Source organism: Hordeum vulgare, chromosome 5H (genome assembly GCF_904849725.1).
Source record: "Hordeum vulgare subsp. vulgare chromosome 5H, MorexV3_pseudomolecules_assembly, whole genome shotgun sequence".
Lineage (NCBI taxonomy): Eukaryota > Viridiplantae > Streptophyta > Magnoliopsida > Poales > Poaceae > Hordeum > Hordeum vulgare.
The window spans coordinates 544,629,089-544,646,667 of NC_058522.1; positions in this window are offsets into that span (position 1 = coordinate 544,629,089).

Sequence of the window (17,579 nt, forward strand, 5' to 3'; positions counted from 1 at the left end):
GGACAAACATCCCACTTATGATTAACCCCTCTCGCAAGCATCCGCAACTACAAAAGAAGAATTAAGACAAAGTCCAACCATAGCATTAAACTAGTGGATCCAAATCAGCCCCTTACGAAGCAACGCATAAACTAGGGTTTAAGCTTCTGTCACTCTAGCAACCCATCATCTACTCACTACTTACCAATGCCTTCCTCTAGGACCAAATAATGGTGAAGTGTTATGTAGTCGACGTTCACATAACACCACTAGAGGAAAAACAACATACATCGCATCAAAATATCGAACGAATACCAGATTCACACGACTACTTATAGCAAGACTTATCCCATGTCCTCGGGAACAAAAGTGACTACTCACAAAGCATAATTATATTCATGACACGAGAGGTATTGAATAGCATCAAGGATCTGAACATATAATCTTCCACCGAGTAATCCAACTAGCATCAACTACAAAGAGTAATTAACACTACTAGCAACCTTACAAGTACCAATCAGAGTCGCGAGATGGAGATTGGTTACAAGAGATGAACTAGGGTTTGGAGATGAGATGGTGCTGATGAAGATGTTGATGGTGATGAGCCCCCTCCAATGAGAGGAGTGTTGGTGATAACGATGGCGTCGATTTCCCCCTCCGGGAGGGAAGTTTCCCCGACAGGACGACCCTGCCGAAGTTCTAGATTGGTTCTGCTCAAGTTCCGCCTCGTGGCGGCGGCAATTCCTCCCGAAAGCCTCCTCTTGTTTTTTTTCTCGAACGAAACCCTCCTTATAAAAAAAGATGGGAGCCAGAGGGGCAACAGGGAGCCCATAAGCCCCCTAGGCGCGGCCAGGGGGTAGGCCGCGCCTAGTAGACTTGTGGCCTCCTGGTTGCTCCCGTCTGGTACTTCTCCCGTCCAGTATTTTTTATAAATTCCAAAATAATTCCTCATTGATTTTCACGGCTTTTGGAGTTGCGCAGAATAGGTATCTCAAACTTGATCCTTTTTCAGGCCAGAATTTCAGCTGCCGACATTCTCCCTCTTCATGTAAACCTTGTAAAATAAGAGAGAAAAGGCATAAGTATTGTACCGTGAGGTGTAGTAACAGCCCAAAAAGCAATAAATATCAAAATAAAAGCATGATGCAAAATGGACGTATCACCGCCCTCTTGTTTCCAAGACCCGTGAGAAGATCAATACGATCAAACATCATCGACTCCATTTGGCATGAGGTACTCCTTTCTATACATTGGAAGATTCGGGACTCGAGAAACAATGCAGCTTTCTAGAACTACGGCACCCTAGTTCGGTCACCTTTAGAAATGTTTGTTCAACCTTTGGTTTACGGATGCATTGATTTGAAGAAATGAACAATAATGTTGTCGCCCCGTCATGGTGAGACTATTTGTCTCATACATTAGTTAAACTACATGAAAAATATGTAGACTTTGTTTCAAATTGCATACACAATAGCCTATGGGGGGATGGTTTCCTATCCTTGTGAATGGAACACCTGATGTCTTATTTATGTTATTTAAATATTACTTTCCAGTTCTGGTAAATTTAAAGCCCAATGTCATATGTGGTTTCTATAAATGGTTCATGCATCTCCCAAGAAACCTATCAACTCTTCCTCGACAGTCCTAAAGCAATGCGGATTCGGCTCCCGTTGGACATCCCGCCGCCCTCCCACTTCCAAGACCCGTGAGAAGATCAACACCATCAAACATTGGTGACTTCATTTGGCATGAGGTAATCCTTTCTATACTTTGGAAGATTTAGGAATGGAGGGACGTTGCAGACTTCGAGAACTCCAACCACCCTAGTTTGGTCACCATTAGAAATGTTTGTTCAAACTTTGATGTGTGGATGCGTTGGTTTAAAGAAATGAAAAATAGTGTTACCGCGCCCTCATGGTGAGACTATCACTCTTCACAGATTACTTAAACTACAAGAAAAAGAAAATGCTATACACTTTATTTCAAATTGCGTACAAAATAGCCTCGGGGAACACCTGATACCTGATTTATATTATTTGATTTTCGGTTCTCTTGAATTGAACGCTCAATGCCATATGTGGTTTTCAGAAATGGTTCATGCACCTCCCAAGGTACCGGTCAACTATTCCTCAACAGTCCGAAAGCAATTCGGATTCGGCTCCCGTTTCCAAGACCCGTGAGAAGATAAATACGGTCAAACATCAGCGACTCCATTTGGCATAAGGTACTCCTTTCTATAATTTGGAAGATTCGGGACTCGAAAAACGTTGCATTTTTCTAGAACTACGGCCACCCTAGTTCCGTCACCATTAGAAATGTTTGTTCAACCTTTGGTTTATGGATGCATTGATTTAAAGAAATGAGCAATAATGTTGTCGCCCCGTCATGGTGAGACTTAGCTCTCTCATACATTAGTTAAACTACATGAAAAAAATTTAGACTTTGTTTCAAATTGCATATAGAATAGCCTATGGGGGGAATGGTTTCCTATCCTTGTGAATGGTACACCTGATGCCTTATTTATGTTATTTAAATATTACTTTCCAGTTCTTGTGAATTTAAAGCCCAATGTCATATGTCGTTTCTATAAATGGTTCATGCATCTCCCGAGAAACCTATCAACTCTTCCTCGACAGTCCTCAAGCAATGCGGATTCGGCTCCCACTGGACATCACGCCGCCCTCCCACTTCCAAGACCCGTGATTAGGTCAACACCATCAAACATTGGTGACTTCATTTCGCATGAGGTAATCCTTTCTATACTTTGGAAGATTTAGGAATGGAGAGACGTTGCAGACTTCGAGAACTCCAACCATCCTAGTTTGGTCACCATGAGAAATGTTTGTTCAAACTTTGATGTGTGGATGCGTCGGTTTAAAGAAATGAAAAATAGTGTTACCGCGCCCACATGGTGAGACTATCTCTCTTCACAGATTACTTAAACTACAAGAAAAAGAAAATGCTATACACTTTATTTCAAATTGCGTACAAAATAGTCTCGGGGGAAATGGTTTCTGATCCTTGTAATTTGAACGCGTGATACCTGATTTATATTATTTGATTTTTGGTTCTCTTGAATTGAACACCCAATGCCGTATGTGGTTTCCAGAAATGGTTCATGCACCTCCCAAGATACCGATCAACTATTCCTCAACAGTCCGAAACCAATCCGGATTCGGCTCCACCTAGACATCGTACCGCCCTCCCGTTTCCAAGACCCATGAGAAGATCAATACGGTCAAACATCAGCGACTCCATTTGGCATGAGGTACTCCTTTCTATACTTTGGAAGATTCAGCACTCGAGAAACGTTGCAGTTTTCTAGAACTACGGCCACCCTAGTTCGGTCACCATTAGAAATTTTTGTTCAACCTATGGTTTTAGGATGCATCGATTTATAGAAATGAACAATAATGTTGTCGCCCCGTCATGGTGAGATTATTCTCTCATACATTAGTTAAACTACATGAAAAATATGTAGACTTTGTTTCAAATTGCATACAGAATAGCCTATGGGGGGCGGTATCCTATCCTTGTGAATCGAACACCTGATGCCTTATTTATGTTATTTAAATATTACTTTCCAGTTCTTGTAAATTTAAAGCCCAATGTCATATTTGGTTTCTATAAATGGTTCATCCACCTCCCAAGAAACCTATGAACTCGTCCTCGATAGTCCTAAAGTAATGCGGATTCGGCTCCCGCTGGACATCAGGCCGTCCTCCCACTTCCAAGACCCATTAGCAGATCAACACCATCAAACATTGGTGACTTCATTTCGCATGAGGTGATCCTTTCTATACTTTGGAAGATTTAATAATCGAGAGACGTTGCATATTTCGAGAACTCTGACCACCCTAGTTTGGTCACCATTTGAAATGTTTGTTCAAACTTAGATGTGTGGATGTGTTGGTTTGAAGAAATGAAAAATAGTGTTACCGCGCCCTCATGGTGAGACTATCTCTCTTCACAGATTACTTAAACTACAAGAAAAAGAAAATGCTATACACTTTATTTCAAATTGCCTACAAAATAGCCTCGGGGGGAATGGTTTCTGATCCTTGTAATTTGAACACCTGGTACCTGATTTATATTATTTGATTTCCGGTTCTCTTGAATCGAACGCCCAATGCCATATGTGGTTTCCAGAAAGGGTTCATGCACCTCCGAAGATACCGATCAACTATTCCTCAACAGTCCGAAAGCAATCTGGATTCGGCTCCAGCTAGACATCGCGCAACCCTCCCGTTTCCAAGACCCGTGAGAAGATCAATACGGTCAAACATCAGCGACTCCATTTGGCATGAGGTACTCCTTTATATACTTTGGAAGATTCGGGACTCGAGAAACGTTGAGTTTTCTAGGACTACGACCACCCTAGTTCGGTCACCATTAGAAATGTTTGTTCAACCTTTGGTTTATGGATGCATTGATTAAAAGAAATGAACAATAATGTTGTCGCCCTGTCATGGTGAGACCATCTCTATCATACATTAGCTAAACTACATGAAAAAAATGTATACTGATTCAAATTGCATACATGATAGCCTATGGGGGAATGGTTTCCTATCCTTGTGAATGGAACACCTAATGCCTTATTTATGTTATTTAAATATTACTTTCGAGTTCTTGTGAATTTGAAGCCCAATGTCATATGTGGTTTCCATAAATTGTTCATGCACCTCCCAAGAAACCGATGAACTCTTCCTTGATAGTCCGAAAGCAATGCGGATTCGACTCCCGCTGGACATCACGCCGCCCTCCCACTCCTAAGACGCGTGAGCAGATCAACACTACCAAACATCGGTGACTTCATTTGGCATGAGGTAATCCTTTCTATACTTTGGAAGATTAGGACTCGATGCAATTTTTCATAATTCCTCCCTAGTTTGGTCACCATTAGAAATGTTTGTTCAATCTTTGATTTTTGGATGCGTCGGTTTAAAGAAATAAACAATATTGTTGCCGCCCCCTCATGATGAGACTATCTCTCTTCGCACATTACTTAAACTACAGGAAACAGGAAAAGATGTAGACTTTATTTCAAATTGTGTACAAAATAACGTATGATTGAAAATGGTTTCCGATCTTGTGAATTTAGCACCTGATGCCTTATTTGTAGTACTGAAATTTAAGTTCTTTTTAGCAAGAATTTTATTCCCGTGACACTTTTTTACCTACTTTTTTTCTTTTCCATGTGACACTTTTTACAAGTTTATTTTGTCCTTATGACATTTCTTACGGATTTGTTCTACATAATTTTACACAATCTCTTAGAAGTTGACAGAATTTGGTGAAAGTGCATAAAGTTTGATATAATACCCAAATGAACATGCATTCGAGTTCCCCACCAGCTCGTGTGCCAGTCAATCTAAGGATTGGGGCACGTTGCCTGCTTGGAAACATTGTAATGATTTCAAGGAGGGCTTGCCTAAGAGATAAATGAGGCAAGATTTCCAAATAATGTACTCTTATTACAAGGTCATAACTACAAGTTATGGACTACAATAATGAGTATATATTCTGCAAATCTGAGCATCAATATATATTTTAGATCTGATTTTTAGTATTGACCAAAGTAACTAAACTTCTTAGGAACTGTAATCTAATATATTTATCTTTGGAATCTAGTTAACAAAAATCAGTTTAGTTCTGACTTATGAGGGAGAGAAATTGTAGAAGTTTTTCACGGGAAAACTAGTTACAAATATAATCTTTCAACTTAACATATATGTAGTAAGCAGTTAACAAGATAATACATAGGTCATATATAGATAGTTTCACATACGACAATTTTCATGTTCTATACGCGTGCGCGCCAAGATATTCCTAGGGTAATCGCGCGCCAACCGATTTTTAGCTAGGGTGCGCGCGCTTGGTAACCTTTCAATATGCGTGCGCGCCAAATTATTCCTACAATGCACGTACCATCAAAGCTCTCGAAATTCCTCGCAAAATAATTGTCCCTTGCAACTGCCCCATAACTCATACCCACAAGAAGAACAAATTCGAAGTCATACAAAACATTGCATTCATAATCAAAATTGTACTTGAAACATAATTAAACAGAGCTAGCTAGCCGATCACTAAGATACAACAACTTAACCCAAGACCAAGCGACCCTAGGCTAGCTCACTACGATACAAAAACAATCACGAGGGAAGAGAGTACCCACATGTGGGGACTTTCCTCGGATGATTGTTCATAAGAAAAGATACAAGAACAATCACGAGGGGAGAGAGTACCCACATGTGGGAACTTTCCCCCGATGATTGTTCATAAAAAAGATACAAGAATAACAATAACAACAACACAATTACTCGCAAAAGAAATAAAAACAACGACAACCAGAAGAGTAGCATCGCCGACACAGTTCATGCATGCAGTATGAGATGAGATCCCAGCGCGAGAGGATCGAACTACACCCTCTACGGGTTTGGGGCAAGGCGGCTGCCGTCCCTGTTGGCGATCAGAAGGCACGGACGGATCCCAGGCGGCCACCGGAACGCCCACAGCTCCACGCCGTCGCCCGCCTGCATGCCGCAGTCCACCATGAAGTGCCTGTACCCCTTACCGTTGATGACGGTGGAGTCGCTTTTGTGGAATTTGTTGAGCTTCAGCTGATCAGAGCGGAGACTGTCAAGGGCACTAGCCCGGCCGCTGCTGAGGTAGACGGACAAGGGCACGCCCGGGTACGTCGTCGGCTTGGCCCTCACCCCGGGGGTCTTAGTCGCCTTGGGTTCGATGACGTCGAAGCCGCACGCGGCGATCTCGGCGGGGTTGAGGAAGGCGCGGAGGCGGCGGCGTGCGCTGGCCGGGAGGAGGAAGCGGGTGTGCCGCGGGTTCACGTCCGAACTGCTCACGACCTTCTGCCCGATGTAGCTCAGCTGCAGGCTCCTGGGGAGGTGGTGTTTCTTCTCGAGCTGGTCGCGCACCCACGCCCGCGCCGTGACGGGGGTATTCGGGGCGAGGGACCTCCTCCGCCTCGACTGGCGGCGCCGTCCGCCGCTGCTGCCTGCCCAGGGGAGCAGCGGGATCACGACGCCGGGCGGCGGCACCTGCTGCAGGGGGGGGTGGCACAGCGGTGACAGCGGCAGCACGGTGGAGTCGGCGTCGGCGCTGCCGGCCGGGACGATCTGCATAGCATCATCGTCCAGCGTGGGCAAAACCCTTACCTCGGTCACCGCGCCGTCCCCGCCGCCCGCCGGGCCCTCGTAGACGACGATGGCCCCCATCTCCACGTCCTCGACCGCAGCGCTCTCGGCCACCGCGGGCGGCGCCGGAGCGCCGTCCGCAGCCACCGCCGCCACCGGGCCCTCGTAGACGACGATGGCGAGATTCGGCGCGACGGTCCGCACCTCGACCGGGCCGAAGAGGAGCGTGAGGTCGACGTTCAAGTCGAAATCGAGCGCGATCGGCACCTTGGGCAGGTCGGCGTCGAGCCCCTCGGCCGTCGCCCCCGCGGATCCACGGCGCCCCTCAGCCATCCTTGCTCGATCGACACGGAACTAGCGCCGTTACTCGTCTGGAAGCCTAAGCTACAGTGGTCAGCGCCGTCGCACGGGGGAAATGGGGTTTCCGGAGGGGGGAGGAATGTTTTTGGGTGGAAATGACTTGGCAATACGGGCGTATATGTATACGCATACGGCGCGGCGCAGCAGGCCCTAGGTCTGTACCTAGGGTTTCGGTTTCGCGAGGCAGCGGCGGGGGACGCACAGTCGCACACGGCTACCACCTCCCACTCCCAGACGAAGCGTGGATCGGGCCTCACCGGCCCACGGCCCGCGCGGCGGCACGCGGCCCGGCCGAGGAGGAGCGAACGGACGGAGCACCTTCCGCCACGCCAGCCTCCGTCCCGCGAGCCAATCACGTCGCTCGTTTCTCCGTCCCACGGATCGAGCCCTCCTGCGCCGGATCCCAGGCGTCCATCCCGGATCGGACGCTGGAGCTCACGGCTCCATCCCCGCCTCAGTTGGTACGCGTACCCCGCTCGCTCACCCACCGGATGGATGTGTAGCCCGTGGATGGATGGGCTTGTCGTTTCTGCATTATACACGTAACATACTTTGTTATATCTGAATTATGTCACTGAACGTCCGTTGACGTGATTTCTAGCTGTGATATCACCGGCTTGAGGACTGCCGCCATCATCGGTTTTGTGTTAATCTATCAAATTTCGGTCCCTTCTCCTGATCAAGCGTGTTCTGATGCTGTTCAGTTCTCTTTGCAATGACTGCAACTTAGGACACTGATGTGCGCAATCGTCTGCCTCGTCAGTGTTAAACTGTCTGCTCATAACAGGTTTCAGTCAAACGGTTGTACAACTACTAGTACACTAGTAAGTTGTCCCTGCGTTGTTTTTTTTAATGTTCAAGGTAATAACGAAGACGAAGATCAAGCATAAAGAAAATTTGAAGAATGAAGATTTTCTTTTGGAAGAATGAAAATCTTGAATTTCGTTCATTCATAAGATGTGTCACATAAATTAAAATGGAAACATAATTGCTTCTTTTTTTTGTCAAGGTCTTCTTTCACGCTGCATAACACAACTATTTTATGTGAGCACATCTTTGTACACAATATTCATGGTAATTTCTCAACAGAAAAATGTGTTAGATCGACTAAGCGGCTTACTGTGTACACTCCGTGCATCTACCAATTGAAAGGGAAATAACTGACTTATGTGCTTTTTCAAGTCTAAAAAAATGATCATTTGCTAAAGATAATGATTAGAAAACAAAAAATCTGAAGACAAAGCTTCTACATACAAAAATCGAATGAAAAAGAAGCTAAAAACTTTATCTTGTAAAGACATGATTCATCATATTTTTAAAAGAGCTGTAATATTCTTTTCTATTGTCCCTGCGAATTCAAGGACATAACGAGGCTATGATTACAACATCACCTCTATGCAGTACACTCAATCACACAACACGCAAAAACAACAACAGTAAGAAACATTATTCTTGCAATTTCAGTTTGAGAAACGAATTCAACCATGGCCGTTTCATCCAATACATATTCACACATGAATATTCAGAATAACTACAATTTTTAGAGATAAAATGATAACCTCCTAGCAAAATGTAGGCAAAAAAGGCATCTTAGGTTCATCCAACACATGAGCTTCAACACCAAATTGTCATTGAGTGCTCCGAAGGACAAGACATGGCCGGCGTAGGGTATTGGCTCATGGCAGGGGCCGGTGGAGGGTGGGAGATCATGTCCGACGGAGGATGAGCGCTCCTGGACGGGGCTGACAGAGGACAAAGAAGATATGCGTTGACAACCACATTGCAAAGATAATACTTTCTCTCAGAAAATGAACCATTTTTTCCTTAGAAAGCATCAAACCTCGAGGAGGCGCACCAAGGACGATGCCCTTGAGAAGCTTCAGGACACCAAGGAGACCGCGGCAGGGGAGGGCGACTGCATGTGGAATCGCCGATACACACTGCATGCATAATTTGTTTACAAACTATTGTCACGTACTTCTATATAATTTTTACTCACTGCTGGAGTTAGTGAACCATGAAAATGTATTCAAAGACAAACTGAATTCTAGATAGAAAATACAATTTTCAGGATATTCTGGATTATTTAAATTATGTGCAGAAATCATCTTCTTCCTCTTGGCTCCTCTGCATCTGCCTATGTCGTCGAACTCTTAGCGTTCATGGAGATCGAGTATGTGCTCCTCGTCGCGCCCAACCACCATACCCAAGACCTGTATGACTCACCATCTTCCATTGACGTGCAAATTGTTCGTGGCCAGGCACAGAGATTTCACAAATAAATGATCATGTGAATTCAGTCGAGGGAAACTTCAAAGATAATTCAACATCTCCGTATGTTTTATACACAATTCAGTAAATAAATTGCCTTTAATCATAGCAGTCAAGCAATGTTAAGTACTATATACACAGTTGGATACGAAACAGAGACAAACGGAACTACAACAAGCTCCCTGCATAAGAGGCTCTCTCACCTGGGCTTTTATTTGAGGTGAATCTCTCTCACCTCCGCTTGATGGTCGAGGAAATGGTGTGTGTGCCCAGCATGAAGAGAGTCTCACTGTGCATGGTGGAGATGAGCTTGTATGATAGGTTCGCCCCCTGCAATCCTCTCTCAGCTCGCTCTCTCGCTCGACTAGACGTAGGTAGAATGAAGGGAGATATAATTAGAAGGCAAAGAAGTGTTATATTAATATGTCATGAATACTTACACCGGTGTGAAGCTGTCCACTTAATGACTACACGACTCTTTGATCATGTTCACTAAATTGGGAAATGAAGAAGTTGAATTTTCTTTTTAGTTGATCTTAATTTTTTTTAAACGGGTGCAAAAGTTTTTCCTACCAATTAATAAAGAGAAGAGAATTGCCTAATTAATTAATGGACAAATGGAAGAAAACCAATAAAAACGGAGCATAGACTACCTACTCACGGGACAAGAAAACCCACAACCGCACATCCCCCCCCCCCCCCACTCTCTAATTACACAACATCCACAACTCACAACAGCAACCCAATCCAAAAGGACGCGCTGAGAGACTGAAGATCATCCATCAACCAGCCAGAGATGCATTGCTTATATTAAACTCTTAAAATATTTTCACCAATCCATCAATTAATTAGTGAATCCTGACCCCCTGATCATCATATCTAGAAGGCCAGAAGTAGAGGGAATTACTTAAGGAACCTTAAAATTCTAATGTGAAAGCTTAGGGTAGCAGCATATCTACAATAAGTAGCATTGACAGTCTAATATGAAAGCTTAGTAGCATAACATGTCTGTTTTGTTGCACTTGTGAGAGAATAGAAAATCATCTTTAAGTTATGATGATAAACTCACGTGGAACTACATTATGAACGTTGCCACTTATGTAAGAGTACTAAGAGTCAGACTCATTCAATATGTTTGACAAAAAATGGAATGAGAAATGCAAGATGTGAGATCAAAGATGATGAATCCGCAACAAGTCCCCTCTCCATTTTTACGAAGCTCAACAATATGGCATGGAGCAACCTCAAAACCTGCAAAAGATTGGTAAGTAAACATTATAACCTTGAGTTTGAAGCAAATATATAAAATGTGTGATAATGTATCTATTCTGTCTCTAGGAACTAATATATTATTGATGGCATGAGCATAAACATAGAGATGTAATATACATATATCAAAAATAGAAAATGCATACTATGATCTTATAGTAATATTCCATGATGATTTTGTATCATCATCATTCATGAAATAACCTGTAGAAAAGTATTCATTTCTTCTTCATGAGGGGTACATGGTTATTCTATCTACTTCATCAACTCGTGTTCACTTACGATTCAAATCAGAAGATAAAAAATAGCTTCCTTGCCCTTCTTTCATCTGAGTCTCGTAAGATTTCTTTAGTTTTATTAACTCTATATTAATCAATGAGATGCCCATACTGAGCTCCATGCTTTGAGCTATGCAGCTTAGGGAAAGTACCTTACAGTTGGGGGTTTCTGCACAAGTTTTGGAATACTACATGTCAGTATATCACCATGTCCGAGTTTGGAACAGAAAATGACTGTCGGTAGCAACACAATATTTGCTGTTGTGTTCCCATGGAAATATTTATTTAACCAAAACAAAAGGGAAACAAAGATGATAGTGCGTTCATTATTAATGCTATAGTTAACACTTTCTGTTGGACGCTGCCAAACATAATCAAGCTAAACAAATAAAAATGATGCTAAGGTTTCCTCCTAAACCAGGTCAAATCTAGAATATACTCACGGGAACAGGAGGGATTAGCCCTAAGAAACGAGGGCTCCTCACAGCAATGTGAAGCAGCTCTACGTAGGCTGCCTTTCACCTATATTCCTTGCTCACACTCACCTTCCTTCTGCATGAACACCGGCCAGAATCAGAAAAGGCCTAAGAGTAAGAGACCAAAGGTCCAAAATCCATAGAGAAATAGAGGAACGGAGAAGAAATTGAGGGAATTACAATAATATATAGTGCACTTCTTGTAGCTTATCTCTCGCGTCAGTGGGTTGTAGCCGCAACCTGCCAATCATGGCTCTTCGGCGTCCGCAGTAGCACCACCAAGTTGCTGGTCACCCTACCTCCCATCTTGCGCTGCGCCCATGCCATGTTTTGTTTGTATTGGAGTACATGAGTCAAGGCCTCTGCGGAGGTCTGGGCCAGGCGCTGCGTTAGGTTGCCAGCACGAGGCAGAACATATTATGGGGAGGCACACAGGGATTAGTTGCTAATTCAACTTAGTAAGGTGCTATATAAGCATATATAAATGCATGCAACTCCTTGCTTGTTATCACCGCGAGTTGAAGAAATATAAACATACCTTGTAACTATGGTGAGTTGAAGAAATTTGAATAACAAGCACCTTACCTGCCAGCGGTTATAAACTCAGCTTTCATATACGGTGTCTTGCTAATCCATCAATCAATCTAGTGATTTGGGCTAACTTTGACTACCTAGGCTACTATAAGATTTAGCCCATCTCAAGGGAAGTCAGGTTTCGTACGTGCACATATTGTTGTCTGCCAAAGACACGGCTAGGTGAAATATTGGTTGCAGAGTTTGTTACTCCGACGTGACCCTGTTTGTTGAGGGATAACTGAAACATTGGTTTTAGTATTTCCTACCGGTGTATATATGTTGACCAAGGATCATCTGAGTGTCTCTAAGAGCAAGCCTAGTAGAACCCTCAAACCCTTAAATTCTGAAAAATAACCGCTTTTTTACAGTTTTCGTCGACAAAACGACGTAGACTAGAACCCTTAAATCCTTAAACCCGTAAAAAAAATAGAGGTCGAACCTGCAAACCGAATCTCAGCCTGTATAAGTGAGGGTTGGGAGGGCAAACCCAATCCCAACCCGCACTCCTTTTCATCTCCAGCGCGGGAGGGAAAACCGCCCGTCCCAGCCGCCGCGACATGGATCCACCGGCCGCCGCCTCGCCCCCGCCCGCCGCCGCGCCAGCCGCCCCGCCCGCCCAGGCCGCCGCCGCGCCAGCCCCGCCCGCCCCCGCCGGCCCCGCCCGCCCAGGCCGCCGCTGCGCCAGCCCCGCCCGCCCCCGCCCCCGCCCCGCACGCCTCGGCCACCGTGGCCGACGTGGTGGCGGCGACCCACGTCGGGGCCAGGCGGCGGCGGGCGGGCCTCGCACCGCCTCCTCCCGCCCCGGCCGCTGCCGCGCCCGCCCCGGCCACCGTCCAGCCCGCCCCCGCGAAGAAGAGCCGGCCGAAGGTCTCCTCGCGTGGGCCGCGAGGGGCTTCCTCGAAGGCCGCCGGCGCATCCCCGAAGCGGAAGAAGGTCACGGCGCGGAAGAAGCCCGCGCCCCCGGTCGTCGCCGTCGCCGAACCTCCTCCCGCCGTGCACGAGGTGTTCGAGGAAATGGCAAACCCAACCTCGTTCATGGACCTCCTTCAAGACGCGGAGGTGGACCTCGGGGCTCCGCCTCTAGAACCCTTTGGTGAGGAGGTTGGAGAAGATGAGGAGGATGAAGGGGATGACGAGGAGGAGGTGGCCGAGATAGGGGAGGAGGCATTCACCGCCGCTTCCCGCCCACACGCTCGGTCGACAAACTACACCGAAGCGGAAGATATCCTCTTGGTTCGTGCTTGGGCATCTGTGGGGATGGATGCAACCACCGGCACCGATCAAACCGGTAAAAGGTATTGGCACAGGATCGAGAACAACTATTGTAGGATCAAGCCGAAGAATTGTCGGTTCCTCTCTCGCAGTTACCGGTCGCTTCAAGGCCGGTGGGATTTGATGAAGCCCACTTGTGCTCGTTGGAGTGCGGCCATGGACCAAGTAAGGGATGCACCACCTAGTGGAACCGTGGAGAGTGACTATGTGAGTACATGTATCTTCACTATTTTCATTATGTGTGTGTACTATGTGGGTTCTTATGTGATTATGTGTGCTTGATAGGAGACAATTGCCGGCATGAGGTACAAGGAGACTATGTGGGTTCTTATGTGAAGATGAGGAGAAGGAGAGGAACTTGGGCAAGCCTGAGGGAACCAAGAAGGGCAAGCAAAGGGTGAAGATGGAAGGAGAGGCATCAAGCCTAAGGGAGAAGATGGAGCAAATGATGAAGGCAAGAGAGGAATTGACTAGGAAGACATTGGAGACCAAGATTCTTATCACCGAGAAGAAGAAAGAGGTCAAGTTTGCACAAGTTGAAGCAAAACGTGAAGAAGCAAAGCGCAAGGCCGACTTGGAGGAGAGGATGATCAAGGTGAAAGAGGCAAAGGTATGGAAAGAACTCATGGTGGAAGAGAAGGAGCACATGATGATGTCCAAGAAGGACATGGATGAAGAACAATTGCAATGGTGGAAGGACTACAAGGAGGACATCGCAGAGAGGAAGAGGATATTCCGTGGTGCGTCCTCTACTTTCCGTGGTGGTGGCGATGGCGGTGTGGATGACTCTAATGGAGGTGCTTGATGGACGTGCAAGTGGTCTAGGAAATGGCGCCAAGTGCAACTTTTTGGTGATGGTGCCGATGAGAGGGAGAAGATGATGATTGTGTGATGTAAAAACTATTAAACCATGCATCAATGATCTTTATTTCCATGTTTGTTTGAAGGTTTATTATGTTTGTCTTGTGAAAATTATGCAATGCCAAATGACAATTTTAAGGTTTGGGGTTGGGGCAAAGACTAGAACCCTCAAACCCAACCCTTATAACAGAATATTCTGTTATAAGGGTTGGGTTTGAGGGTTCTAGTCTTTGCCCCTGTTTTTCAACCCTTAAAAGTGTCAAAAATGTGCAATTCTCGACCCTTAGAACTGGTTTTTGTTTTAAGGGTTTGAGGGTTCTACTAGACTTGCTCTAATGACTCTATTTGTTAGAGGGCCAAATGGTCAACCTCAGAACTCCTTAGCATTCCATATAACACTAACATGTTTCCAAACATTTTGTTCGAGAAGTTAAAAAATAAATTGACAAAAAGGAGAAAGACTTTTCCAGATCATAACTAGTAAGGATTTATTTTCAATTCACATGAAATAATTGTTGATATAGCAATTCTCATTGTATATTGTTTACAGTGGTTTTAATCAATCTGCCGCCAGAACAAAAAAATGCTAAGGAATCATTTATTCCATTTGATCTAGACCATTCTTCCTCCTCCATTCGATCCTTCAAATTATATCTCTACTTCGCAATCTGCAATGTAACCAGTACATTTATAACCCAATTCAATTCAGGAACAAGATAGTTTCCAAAAACTATATCTATCTATTAGATGTCGAGTTTGTGATTTTTTGTAGTTAAATATCCAATTTATCAAGGGTTACAAATTCATAAAGGAATTTCTAGTGGGATCCATCTGATTGGGATGTGACAAAACTGTATGATGCAAAAGGTGTACTGACCAAAGTGGTTTTTTTGCGGGTTACTGACCAAAGTGGTTGCAGCAAGATAAATGCAAGGTTCATTGTGTCCAAGAGAAACTCAAAGTTCATTGTGTCTGAGGGAATTACCTGTGGTGGTGCCATCCTGAAGAAAACCAGATGGCCGGCACCGGCGGTTGCGGTCGCTCTCCTTCCCGATGGTTCTGGCCCTGGCGGCCACCTGCCCGCTGGCCGCCGCGTTCCCACGCCTTGTTGGCGTCAGCCTCGACGGCGGGCACCTCGGGCGTGGGCAGTTCATCCGCGTGTGGTGGCGGCGGCGGAGATCTTTCTCGCGAGATCGAGAGAGTGGATGGATCGGGGGCGAGAGGTGGGGGAGGACATGGGTTTCTGACGAGACCGACGAGATCATTTGTCTACTGATCGACGGATGAGGCGAGATCGCCGAGGAGAATGGCCGGCACCGGCGGTTGCGGTCGCTCTCCTTCCTGATGGTTCTGGCCCTGGCGGCCACCTGCCCAGTGGCCGCCGTGTTCCCACGCCTCGTCGGCGTCAGCCTCGGCGGCGGGCACCTTGGTCGTGGGCAGTTCATCCGCGTGTGGTGGCGGCGGCGGAGATCTTTCTCGCGAGATCGAGAGGGTGGACAGATCGGGGGCGAGAGGTGGGGGAGACTGGGAGAGGGACGCGGGACGTGGGCCTGGAGTTGGTCGTGTGTTTTCTTAATCGTGCGAGGGGAGGCTGCGATGGAACTTGCGGAGGGAATTTTAGTGAACCGGATGTTTTCTGTATTTAATCATCTGGTTAATCGCTTGGTTTATGGAGGGATGAAAAAAATCGGTGGAACTGCTAGCGGTGGCAGTGTTAGCGAGGGGGTCTGTCGTGGTTGAACCATAAACGACGACAGATCCCCTTTAATAATAATAGAGATCGTATGCTTTCTAACTGAACGTACAATTGTGTGATCTGTAACTTGTTTCTTATCACCGCATCTCAGACAGAAATCCTGTGATTTGAGTCATAATATGCTTTCTAACTGAACGACAGAGAGCCTTGAATTTTCTTATCGTTTGTCGATTCATATCCCCGTCCATGAATTACACTAGACTGGACTAGAGTCCAGAGATTAATGGAATTGGAAATCAAAAGTTGAGTAGAATCATCCACGACGACTTCCCTCTTGTGCGAGCCAAGCGCTTCGTGTATATACCGTTTGCATAGAAGCAGGGTAGGAATCTCCCATGAGGATGATTCCTATGCCTGCCACTTTGAATTCTCACATATGATGGCAAAATTTAGGATTCAGAAATAAAATGTCTCAACTAAATATCTTAAAACAAATACGTAGCATCTGCATCTGTTTTCTTGTGCACAGGAGTTATACCAAGGTTTTCTGAAATCCTGGTACAATTTTGGTTTATGACAGAACTTCAATTTATACCTAATGACCCACAAGTATATGGAATCTATCGTAGTCCTTTCGATAAGTAAGAGTGTCAAACCCAACAAGGAACAGAAAGATCACACAAGTGGTTTTCAGCAAGGTAATATCTGCACGCACTGAAATTATCGATAACAAGTGGTTGTGTGGTGAGATGATTCGTAGCAAGCAACAAGTAACAAAAGTAACAACGGCGCAGCAAAGTGACCCAATACCTTTTGTAGCAAGGGACAAGCCTGGACAAAGTCTTATAGGAGGAAAAACGCTCCCGAGGACACATGGGAATTTCTGTCAAGCTAGTTTTCATCATGTTCATATGATTCGCGTTCGTTACTTTGATAGTTTGATATGTGGGTGGACCGGTGCTTGGGTACTGCCCTTACTTGGACAAGCATCCCACTTATGATTAACCCCTCTCGCAAGCATCCGCAACTACGAAAGAAGAATTAAGATAAAGTCTAACCATAGCATTAAACTAGTGGATCCAAATCAGCCCCTTACGAAGCAACGCATAAACTAGGGTTTAAGCTTCTATCACTCTAGCAACCCATCATCTACTTACTACTTCCCAATGCCTTCCTCCAGGCCCAAATAATGGTGAAGTGTTATGTAGTCGACGTTCACATAACACCACTAGAGGAAAAACAACATACAACACATCAAAATATCGAACGAATACCAAATTCACATGACTACTATTAGCATGACTTATCCCATGTCCTCAGGAACAAAAGTAACTACTCACAAAGCATAATCATATTCATGACCAGAGAGGTAATGAGTAGCATCAAG